The following is a 12,311-nucleotide window of genomic DNA, read 5'->3' as shown; positions in this document are numbered from 1 at the left end:
ATTGAACATATTTATCCTTCTTGGTCATGCTGCTCAGCCACCTGTGTCATTCTTATTTATGCTCCACCCACTTATTTTTTTTTTAATTTGCATAATATGCAAAACCTACTTTTGAGATCTTGTCTTTGCCTCCTTGACCAATCATGACATGTTTGGTGTCAAACAGTTCAGCAGAGCTTACTCCTCAATAATTATTAAAAAAAATCTTTACATTTATAAACAATATGGCCGCCATATGCAAATTAGTTTTTCCATGGTGTAGTAAAATGTCTTTAACACTTATAACTTTTGAATGCTTAACCTGACACTAATACCACTTCAGTCCTTTGATCATTACATGATTCTCAGATACCCTGTCAGTTTAAGTAGACATACACCCCCAGGGGGCGGGGCCAATGCTCGATAGCTGTTTCTCTAGAACCATACAAGCTATCAAGGTCATCCTAGCCAATTATCATCTATGGCCCATGCACTAATGGTACACCAAATGAAAATTTGATATGGACACTTTTGTGGTCACTATTAGCCAATCACATTCCAGCAAGCTTTTAACAGGCGGAATGTTAATCAGGTCAAAACTTATATACTATATACGGGTTATTTATATGCCCTTTTTATGCCTTGTGTTTTTTCAATTTAAGAACTGAATTTGTTTCACCAAATGCCCACTAGAGTGCAGTAAGACACCACATAAAACCTGATGAACACTACAGCTCAATTTATCAATGCTTTTCAACTAGTTTACTCACACCACTCATCTAGCATTGCCATTATGGTCTTTATGGTCACGCTGGTCACCCAGCTTGGTTATGCTGGCCATCCAGCTTGGTCATGCTGGCCATTCACATTGGTCATTATGGTCCTGCTGGTCATTCAGCTTTGTCCTCATAGTAATGGTGGTCTTCCAGCTTGGTCATACTGGCCAACCACCTTTGCCATGCTGGTCATCCAGTTTGGTCATTATGGTCTTCCAGCTTGGTCAATATGGTCAACAAGTTTGTCATCCAGATTAGTCATGCTGGTAATCTAGCTTGGTCTTCACGGTCATGCTGGTCATCCTCATCCAGTTTGGCGCTGCCGGTCAACCGGCAACATGTTTTAAGCCTAACTGGCCTCCAGGGGTCTCTTTGCCTGTAACGCTCGAACCCCGTAAATCGCCGCTTGCGGCTATATTTATTATTATTCTTATTCTTTTTCTGCCATAGAAGTGATCGGGCAGAAGAAACCGTAAGGCCTACAGGGCTGAGACTTGGTCATATGGTAGTACTTCTCACCGCTACTCAGATTCAAAAGATGAGCCCGATCGGCCTCAAGGGGGCGCTATGGCGAAGGAGAACGCGTTAGGCCTCGTAACTGCCACGCCCTGATAGCTAGAGCAAAAATTCTTGCATTATATGATTCCTTGGTTAATGGCAAATCAAAAAGGTCAATAGAACCACTAAGCTCCGCCCACTTAGATTTTTTGCTATTTAGCATAATATGCAAAACCTACTTTTGAGAACTTGTCCTAGGGTCATTGACCAATCCTGTCATATTTGGTGTCAAACAACTCAGCAGAGTCCCAACCTCAATAATTATCAAAAAAATTGTGAAATTTGTAAACAATATGGCCGCCATATGCAAATTAATCTTACCGTGGCACACCCAAATTTACTCTAACAGCTGTAACTTTTGAATGCTTAAACCTACACTAATGCCACTTTAAACCTATGATGCCAACATGATTCTGAGGTAGCATGTCAATCTGTGTAGACATACGCCCCCAGGGGGCGGAGCCAAAGCTAAAAATCTGTTTCTCAGGAACCGTACAAGCTATGAAGCTCTCCTTTGGCATGTATCATCTATGGCCTATTACCAAATGATTTACTGAAGGAAAATTTGATATGCAAATTTTTGCGATCGTTATTAGCCAATCAGATTCCAGCAAGCTTTTGACAGGCTAAACAATGACCAATCAGGACGATACTTATACCCTACATGTATCTCAGGGCCTTCTATCATCCATTAAAATATGGCGTTGATTGGACTCATAGGGGGCGCTATAGCAAAAAATCAGTTATATCTAAAGGTACAAGTGGCCTAGGCGTGTTATTCTTTTTTAGTTGTATACTTTGCTGTAGCCTTTACAACTTTGTAATTACATGTGTTTACCAAAAATGCAAAGATTATCATCAGTGGCCAAAAGAGTAAAAATGGCTCTTTTCGAACTTGTCTTTAAATCCTTAATCAATCAAAACAAATTTGGTCTTGATGCAATCTTGAGACCCTGTAGGTAAATAATTATCAAAACAATCTTGTCATTTTAACTATTTCAGGCCCGTAAACCTTGATCAAACATGTACGTGAAAGCCTTTTCAGAGTTATTTGGCCAAAACTCTGTCAAAGTTTTAAACAGGCCAAAACTGTTGAAGCTACTAATTAACAATGACATTTCAAGCACATGTGCCAAGTATGAGCCAAATAAGTCTTCAGTAGGCTCTACAGTGAAAAAATAACTATTTTCAATTTATTCCATTTATCGCTATTTTCCAACCTAAATGGACAGAAGACATGAACCTTTCACCCTATCAACACACAAATTTATACACATATATAGACTGATAATCTGATCTTGATTGCAAATTTTCAGTCACATCGGACATGTTTTGCCTCTACAACGGCTGGAAAACTACAGCGATTTTGTAGGCCTCAACCTGTATTATCGCTTTTTTCAAACCTAAATGGACAGAAGTCAGGAACCTTTGACCCTATTGACACAGAAATTTACATACATATATAGACTGATATTGTGATCTTGGTTGCAAATTTTGAGCCAAATCAGATATTTTTTGCCTCTAATATGGCCAAAGAGCAACAGCCATTTTGTAGGCCATAAGCCTGTATTATCGCTTTTTTCAAGCCTAAATGGACAGAAGTCAGGAACCTTTGACCCTATCAACACACAAATTTACACACATATATATACAGACCACTTGATCATGAGTACCAATTTGGAGCCGAATCGGACTTTTCTTCTCTTTTTAATAAATAGAAACACACTGATAGGGAATGTTCTGTCTTACTTATAGAGTGATAGATTTCCAGCAGGTTATATGTGGTCTCTTGCTGCGCTCTGGTGGTCATTTGGTGAAACAGTTACAGTTGAATTATTCTAAATAAAAGCTCTGCTGAACTTATTTAATCTTGCTTGTCTTGCTTAATTGAACATCTCTATCCTTCTTGGTCATGCTGGTCAGCCACCTGGGTCATTCTTGTTTATGCTCCACCCACTTAATTTTTTTTTTATTTGCATAATATGCAAAACCTACTTTTGAGATCTTGTCCTTGGATCCTTGACCAATCATGACATGTTTGGTGTCAAACAGTTCAGCAGAGCTTACTCCTCAATAATTATTAAAAAAAATCTTTACATTTATAAACAATATGGCCGCCATATGCAAATGAGTTCTACCATGGTGCAGTAAAATCTCTTTAACACTTATAACTTTTGAATGCTTAACCTGACACTAATACCACTTCAGTCCTTTGATCATTACATGATTCTCAGATACCCTGTCAGTTTAAGTAGACATACAACCCCCCAGGGGGCGGAGCCAATGCTCGATAGCTGTTTCTCTAGAACCATACAAGCTATCAAGGTCGTCCTTGCCAATTATCATCTATGGCCCATGCACTAATGGTACACCAAATGAAAATTTGATATGGACACTTTTGTGGTCACTATTAGCCAATCACATTCCAGCAAGCTTTTGACAGGCTGAATGTTAATCAGGTCAAAACTTATGTACTATTATTGATATTATTGGTTATTAATATGTGCCCTTGTCATGCCTCACTGCTAGGCTCTCCGAATGCCCACTAGAGTGCAGCAAGAGACCACATAAAGCCTGCTGAACACTACAGCTCAATTTATCAATGCATTTCAACTAGTTTACTCACACCACTCATCTAGCATTGTCATTATGGTCTTTATGGTCACGCTGGTCACCTAGCTTGGTTATGCTGCCCATCCAGCTAGGTCATTGTGGTCATTCACATTGGTCATTATGGTCCTGCTGGTCATTCAGCTTTGTTATCATAGCAATGCTGGTCAAGCAGCTTGGTCATACTGGCCAAACACCTTTGCCATGCTGGTCATCCAGTTTGGTGATGCCGGTCAACAGGCAACATGTTTTAAGCCTAACTGGCCTCCAGGGGCCTCTTTGTCTGTAACGCTCGAACCCCGTAAATCGCCGCTTGCGGCTATATTTATTATTAGGGGTTCGAGCACGTAGTGCTAGAAACCCTATTGTAATTGTTCTGATTATTATTATTATTATTATTATTATTATTATTATTATTAGGGTTCAAGCACCGAAGGTGCGTAGAACCCTATTGTTTTTGCTAAGATTTTTCTTATTATTATTATTATTCTTTTTCTCCTGTAAAAACAGTTGTGCAGCCTAAACCGTAAGTCATAGAGAAATGAAACTTGGTAGGTAGATGTAGGATCAGTGCATCTCGGTGGACAACAAAAATGGCACCGATTGGTCAAGTGGTGGCGCTATAAACAAGGAAATTCATTTTTCACAATTTTCTCAATAACTCAAAAACCATAAGACCTACATTCAAAATTCTTTTTTTGATGGATTCCTTGGGCCAATACCAACAACTTTCCAATTTGGACCATGCACTTCCGTCTATATAGATTTTTTGCTAATTTGCATAATATGCAAAACCTACTTTTGCAAACTAGTCCTAGGAATTTTGACCAATCCTGGCATGTTTGGTATCAAAACACTCGTGAGAGCATGCGCTTCAATATTCATTAAGAAAAAGTTGAAATATGTAAACAAGATGGCCGCCATATGCAAATTAGTCCTTCCGGATATATGCCCCATTCACTTCAAGAGGTAAATTTGGAGCACTGTTTCTCAGCAACCGTGCAACCTAGCAAGTTGAAACTTTGCATGCAGAATCTATCATACAGCCTCTAAAGGATGTTCAAAGGGCAACTTAATCAATCAACATGGCTGAACACCATCAGCCAATCAGCATTCAGCAGACATTTTGGCAGGCTGAATGTTGCCCAATCTGGATGATATTTGGCAGTTATGTTCAGGTGGAGACACTGTAGTGACCTGCAAAGTGCTGAAACAATCCGCCCACTGGGGGGCGCTGTTCCAAAAAAACGAGTATATGTCAATCATGCTGTACTATTTTGACATCTAATTGTTTTTGCCATATTTAGTACAGTGGCTCTGACAAATTTCTCAATACAACTATGTTTAAAAAGTGCTTTGTTCATTCATAATTGCTAATTGTTTGAAAATAGCTATATTGAAACTACTCTCTGGATATTTGGCCTATCACCTCCATTTCAGTCTTGCTGCACACTGTAGAGTCTCTAGGTAAATGTTCATTAAAAACATTTGTGAAAATTTCACATACAATACTCTCCAGGCATCAAGCAATCTGTGCGTCCTTGGAATTTCTAACCTAAATTGCTGTAACTCTGCAGTATTTGCTGTAATCTCACAATGTTAAAGACCTCTGTACAATATCACTCTGATGAAGCGCCATTTAATACAGAACTAGATTAAGAATAACTTGACATTACATGTCATATCAGAACATTCACTCCTTTGTGCCTCTTCTCAACATTAATAACAGGTGAAAGACTTTTGATCATTTCTAAATGTGACAGAATGTCTCCAATTGTGTTAGACCTTCTTACACATCACCATCCTATGCTCTAGTAGGCACCATTGAGCTAGTTGGTGCTTGATGAAGCGCCATTTAATTCAGAACTAGATTTATAATAACTTCGTAATTACATGTCATATCAGAACATTCACTCCTTTGTGTTAATTTAAACTTGTTTGGTCAAACATTTCAGCTTGTTCTGCAAAGGTTCAAAGGTCAATCTGAATACCACTTTGTGAACATTCTGGTTGAAGCCACCTGATCAATACCAATAACATGTAGACACCTTTTGACTAGTTCTAACTCACTTAATGAATATCCTACAAAGTTCACTAGATTTACATGTGAATTTAAGCACTGATCAGGTTGAAAGGCCTCTGCTCAACATTAATAACAGGTGAAAAACTTGATAATTTCTAAATGTGACAGGGCATCTCCAATCATATTAGACCTTCTTACACATCACCATTCAATGCTCCAGTAGGCACCATTGTGCAAGTTGGTGCTTGAACCCGATGATTGCCGCTTGCGGCTATATTTAGGGGTTCGAGCACGTAGTGCTAGAAACCCTATTGTAATTGTTCTGATTATTATTATAGTTCTTATTCTTTTTCTGCCATAGAAGTGATTGGGCAGAAGAAACCATAAGGCCTACAGGGCTGAGACTTGGTCATATGGTAGTACTTCTCACCGCTACTCAGATTCAAAAGATGAGCCCGATCGGCCTCAAGGGGGCGCTATGGCGAAGGTCAACGCGTTTGGCCTCGTAACTCCTACGCCCTGATAGCTAGAGCAAAAATTCTTGCATTATATGATTCCTTGGTTAATGGCAAATCAAAAAGGTCAATAGAACCACTAAGCTCCGCCCACTTAGATTTTTTGCTATTTAGCATAATATGCAAAACCTACTTTTGAGAACTTGTCCTTGGGTCATTGACCAATCCTGTCAAATTTGGTGTTAAACAACTCAGCAGAGTCCCAACCTCAATAATTATCGAAAAAATTGAGAAATTTTCAAACAATATGGCCGCCATATGCAAATTAATCTTACCGTGGCACACCCAAATTTACTTTAACAGCTGTAACTTTTGAATGCTTAAACCTATACTAATGCCACTTTACAACTTTGATGCCAACATGATTCTGAGGTAGCATGTCAATCTGTGTAGACATACGCCCCCAGGGGGCGGAGCCAAAGCTAAAAATCTGTTTCTCAGGAACCGTACAAGCTATGAAGCTCTCCTTTGGCATGTATCATCTATGGCCTATGTCCTAATGTTTTACAGAAGGAAAATTTGATATGCAAATTTTTGCAATCGTTATTAGCCAATCAGATTCAAACAAGCTTTTGACAGGCTAAGCAATGACCAATCAGGACGATACTTATAACCTTCATGTATATTAGGGCCTTCTATCATCCATTAAAATATGGCATTGATTGGCCTCAAGGGGGCGCAATAGCAGAAAATCAGTTATATCTAAAGGTACAAGTGGCCTAGGCTTGTTATTCTTTTTTAGTTGTATACGTTGCTGTAGCCTTTACAACTTTGTAATTGCATGTGTATACCAAAAATGCAAAGATTTTCATCAATGGCCAAAAGCGTAAAAATGGCTCTTTTCGAACTTGTCTTTAAGTCTTCAATCAATCAAAACAAATTTGGTCTTGATGCAATCTTGAGACCCTGTAGGTAAATAATTATCGAAAAAATCTTGACATTTTAACTATTTGAGGCCCATAAACCTTGATCAAACATGTACGTGAAAGCCTTTTCAGAATTATTTGGCCAAAACTCTGTCAAAGTTTTAAACATGCCAAAACTGTTGAAGCTACTAATTAACAATAACATTTGAAGCACATGTGCCAAGTATGAGCCAAATAAGTCTTCAGTAGGCTCTACAGTGAAAATTTTACTATTTTCAATTTATTCTATTTATCGCTATTTTCCAACCTAAATGGACAGAAGACAGGAACCTTTCACCCTATCAACACACAAATTTATACTCATATATAGACTGATAATCTGATCTTGATTGCAAATTTTCAGCCAAATCGGACATGTTTTGCCTCTACAACGGCTGGAAAACTACAGCCATTTTGTAGGCCTCAAGCCTGTATTATCGCTTTTTTCAAATCTAAATGGACAGAAGTCAGGAACCTTTGACCCTATTGACACAGAAATTGACTTACATATAGAGACTGATATTGTGATCTTGAGTGCAAATTTCAAGCCAAATCAGATATTTCTTGCCTCTAATATGGCCAAAGAGCAACAGCCATTTTGTAGGCCATAAGCCTGTATTATCACTTTTTTCAAACCTAAATGGTCAGAAGTCAGGAACCTTTGACCCTATCAACACACAAATTTACACACATATATATACAGACCACTTGATCATGAGTACCAATTTGGAGCCCAATCGGACTTTTCTTCTCTTTTTAATAAATAGAAACACACTAATAGGGAACGTTCTGTCTTACTGATAGAGTGATAAATTCTCAGCAGGTTATATGTGGTCTCTTGCTGCGCTCTGGTGGTCATTTGGTGAAATAACTACAGGTGAATTATTCTAAATAAAGCTCTGCTGAACTTATTTAATCTTCCTTGTCTTGCTTAATTAAACATCTTTATCCTTCTTGGTCATGCTGCTCAGCCACCTGGGTCATTCTTGTTTATGCTGTCAGTTTAAATAGACATACACCCCCAGGGGGCGGAGCCAATGCTTGATAGCTGTTTCTCTATAACCAAACAAGCTATCAAGGTCATCCTAGCCAATTATCATCTATGGCCCATGCACCAATGGTACACCAAATGAAAATTTGATATGGACACTTTTGTGGTCACTATTAGCCAATCACATTCCAGCAAGCTTTTAACAGGCGGAATGTTAATCAGGTCAAAACTTATATACTATATACGGGTTATTTATATGCCCTTTTTATGCCTTGTGTTTTTTCAATGTAAGAACTGAATTTGTTTCACCAAATGCCCACTAGAGTGCAGTAAAACACCACATAAAACCTGATGAACACTACAGCTCAATTTATCAATGCTTTTCAACTAGTTTACTCACACCACTCATCTAGCATTGCCATTATGGTCTTTATGGTCACGCTGGTCACCCAGCTTGGTTATGCTGGCCATCCAGCTTGGTCATGCTGGCCATTCACATTGGTCATTATGGTCCTGCTGGTCATTCAGCTTTGTCCTCATAGTAATGGTGGTCTTCCAGCTTGGTCATACTGGCCAACCACCTTTGCCATGCTGGTCATCCAGTTTGGTCATTATGGTCTTCCAGCTTGGTCAATATGGTCAACAAGTTTGTCATCCAGATTAGTCATGCTGGTAATCTAGCTTGGTCTTCACGGTCATGCTGGTCATCCTCATCCAGTTTGGCGATGCCGGTCAACCGGCAACATGTTTTAAGCCTAACTGGCCTCCTGGGGTCTCTTTGCCTGTAACGCTCGAACCCCGTAAATCGCCGCTTGCGGCTATATTTAGGGGTTCGAGCACGTAGTGCTAGAAACCCTATTGTAATTGTTCTGATTATTATTAGGGGTTCGAGCACGTAGTGCTAGAAACCCTATTGTAATTGTTCTGATTATTATTATTATTATTATTCTTATTCTTTTTCTGCCATAGAAGTGGTTGGGCAGAAGAAACCGTAAGGCCTACAGGGCTGAGACTTGGTCACATGGTAGTACTTCTCACCGCTACTCAGATTCAAAAGATGAGCCCGATCGGCCTCAAGGGGGCGCTATGGCGAAGGTCAACGCGTTAGGCCTCGTAACTGCCACGCCCTGACAGCTAGAGCAAAAATTCTTGCATTATATGATTCCTTGGTTAATGGCAAATCAAAAAGGTCAATAGAACCACTAAGCTCCGCCCACTTAGATTTTTTGCTATTTAGCATAATATGCAAAACCTACTTTTGAGAACTTGTCCTAGGGTCATTGACCAATCCTGTCATGTTTGGTGTCAAACAACTCAGCAGAGTCCCAACCTCAATAATTATCAAAAAAATTGTGAAATTTGTAAACAATATGGCCGCCATATGCAAATTAATCTTACCGTGGCACACCCAAATTTACTCTAACAGCTGTAACTTTTGAATGCTTAAACCTACACTAATGCCACTTTAGACCGTTGATGCCAACATGATTCTGAGGTAGCCCGTCAATCTGTGTAGACATACGCCCCCAGGGGGCGGAGCCAAAGCTAAAAATCTGTTTCTCAGGAACCGTACAAGCTATGAAGCTCTCCTTTGGCATGTATCATCTATGGCCTATGTCCTAATGTTTTACAGAAGGAAAATTTGATATGCAAATTTTTGCGATCGTTATTAGCCAATCAGTTTCCAGCAAGCTTTTGACATGCTAAACAATGACCAATCAGGACGATACTTATACCCTACATGTATCTCAGGGCCTTCTATCATCCATTAAAATATGGCGTTGATTGGCCTCAAGGGGGCGCTATAGCAGAAAATCAGTTATATCTAAAGGTACAAGTGGCCTAGGCTTGTTATTCTTTTTTAGTTGTATACTTTGCTGTAGCCGTTACAACTTTGTAATTTCATGTGTTTACCAAAAATGGAAAGATTTTCATCAGTGGCCAAAAGAGTAAAAATTGCTCTTTTCGAACTCGTCTTTAAGTCCTTAATCAATCAAAATAACTTTGGTCTTGATGCAATCTTGAGACCCTGTAGGTAAATAATTATCAAAAAAATCTTGACATTTTAACTATTTGAGGCCCATAAACCTTGATCAAACATGTACGTGAAAGCCTTTTCAGAGTTATTTGGCCAAAACTCTGTCAAAGTTTAAAACATGCCAAAACTGTTGAAGCTACTAATTAACAATGACATTTGAAGCACATTGGCCAAGTATGAGCCAAATAAGTCTTCAGTAGGCTCTACAGTGAAAAAATAACTATTTTCAATTTATTCTATTTATCGCTATTTTCCAACCTAAATGGACAGAAGACAGGAACCTTTCACCCTATCAACACACAAATTTATACACATATATAGACTGATAATCTGATCTTGATTGCAAATTTTCAGCCAAATCGGACATGTTTTCCCTCTACAACGGCTGGAAAACTACAGCGATTTTGTAGGCCTCAAGCCTGTATTATCGCTTTTTTCAAACCTAAATGGACATAAGTCAGGAACCTTTGACCCTATCGACACAGAAATTGACATACATATATAGACTGATATTGTGATCTTGATTGCAAATTTTGAGCCAAAACAGATATTTTTTGCCTCTAATATGGCCAAAGAGCAACAGCCATTTTGTAGGCCATAAGCCTGTATTATCGGTTTTTTCAAACCTAAATGGACAGAAGTCAGGAACCTTTGACCCTATCAACACACAAATTTACACACATATATATGCAGACCACTTAATCATGAGTACCAATTTGGAGCCCAATCGGACTTTTCTTCTCTTTTTAATAAATAGAAACACACTGATAGGGAATGTTCTGTCTTACTTATAGAGTGATAGATTTCCAGCAGGTTATATGTGGTCTCTTGCTGCGCTCTGGTGGTCATTTGGTGAAACAGCTACATTTGAATTATTCTAAATTAAAGCTCTGCTGAACTTATTTAATCATTTTTGTCTTGCTTAATTGAACATATTTATCCTTCTTGGTCATGCTAGTCAGCCACCTGGGTCATTCTTATTTATGCTCCACCAACTTAATTTTTTTTTAATTTGCATAATATGCAAAACCTACTTTTGAGATCTTGTCTTTGCCTCCTTGACCAATCATGACATGTTTGGTGTCAAACAGTTCAGCAGAGCTTACTCCTCAATAATTATAAAAAAAAATCTTTACATTTATAAACAATATGGCCGCCATATGCAAATTAGTTTTACCATGGTGCAGTAAAATGTCTTTAACACTTATAACTTTTGAATGCTTAACCTGACACTAATACCACTTCAGTCCTTTGATCATTACATGATTCTCAGATACCCTGTGAGTTTAAGTAGACATACACCCCCCAGGGGGCGGGGCCAATGCTCGATAGCTGTTTCTCTAGAACCATACAAGCTATCAAGGTCATCCTTGCCAATTATCATCTATGGCCCATGCACTAATGGTACACCAAATGAAAATTTGATATGGACACTTTTGTGGTCACTATTATCCAATCACATTCCAGCAAGCTTTTAACAGGCGGAATGTTAATCAGGTCAAAACTTATATACTATATACGGGTTATTTATATGCCCTTTTTATGCCTTGTGTTTTTTCAATTTAAGAACTGAATTTGTTTCACCAAATGCCCACTAGAGTGCAGTAAGACACCACATAAAACCTGATGAACACTACAGCTCAATTTATCAATGCTTTTCAACTAGTTTACTCACACCACTCATCTAGCATTGCCATTATGGTCTTTATGGTCACGCTGGTCACCCAGCTTGGTTATCCAGTTTGGTGATGACGGTCAACCAGCAACAGGTTTTAAGCCTAACTGGCCTCCAGGGGCCTCTTTGCCTGTGACGCTCGAACCCCGTAAATCGCCGCTTGCGGCTATATTTATTATTATTATTATTATTATTATTATAGTTCTTATTCTTTTTCTGCCATAGAAGTGATTGGGCAGAA

Source organism: Astyanax mexicanus, chromosome 9, assembly GCF_023375975.1.
Source record: "Astyanax mexicanus isolate ESR-SI-001 chromosome 9, AstMex3_surface, whole genome shotgun sequence".
Taxonomy (NCBI): domain Eukaryota; kingdom Metazoa; phylum Chordata; class Actinopteri; order Characiformes; family Acestrorhamphidae; genus Astyanax; species Astyanax mexicanus.
Note: the sequence above shows the minus strand (reverse complement) of the source record.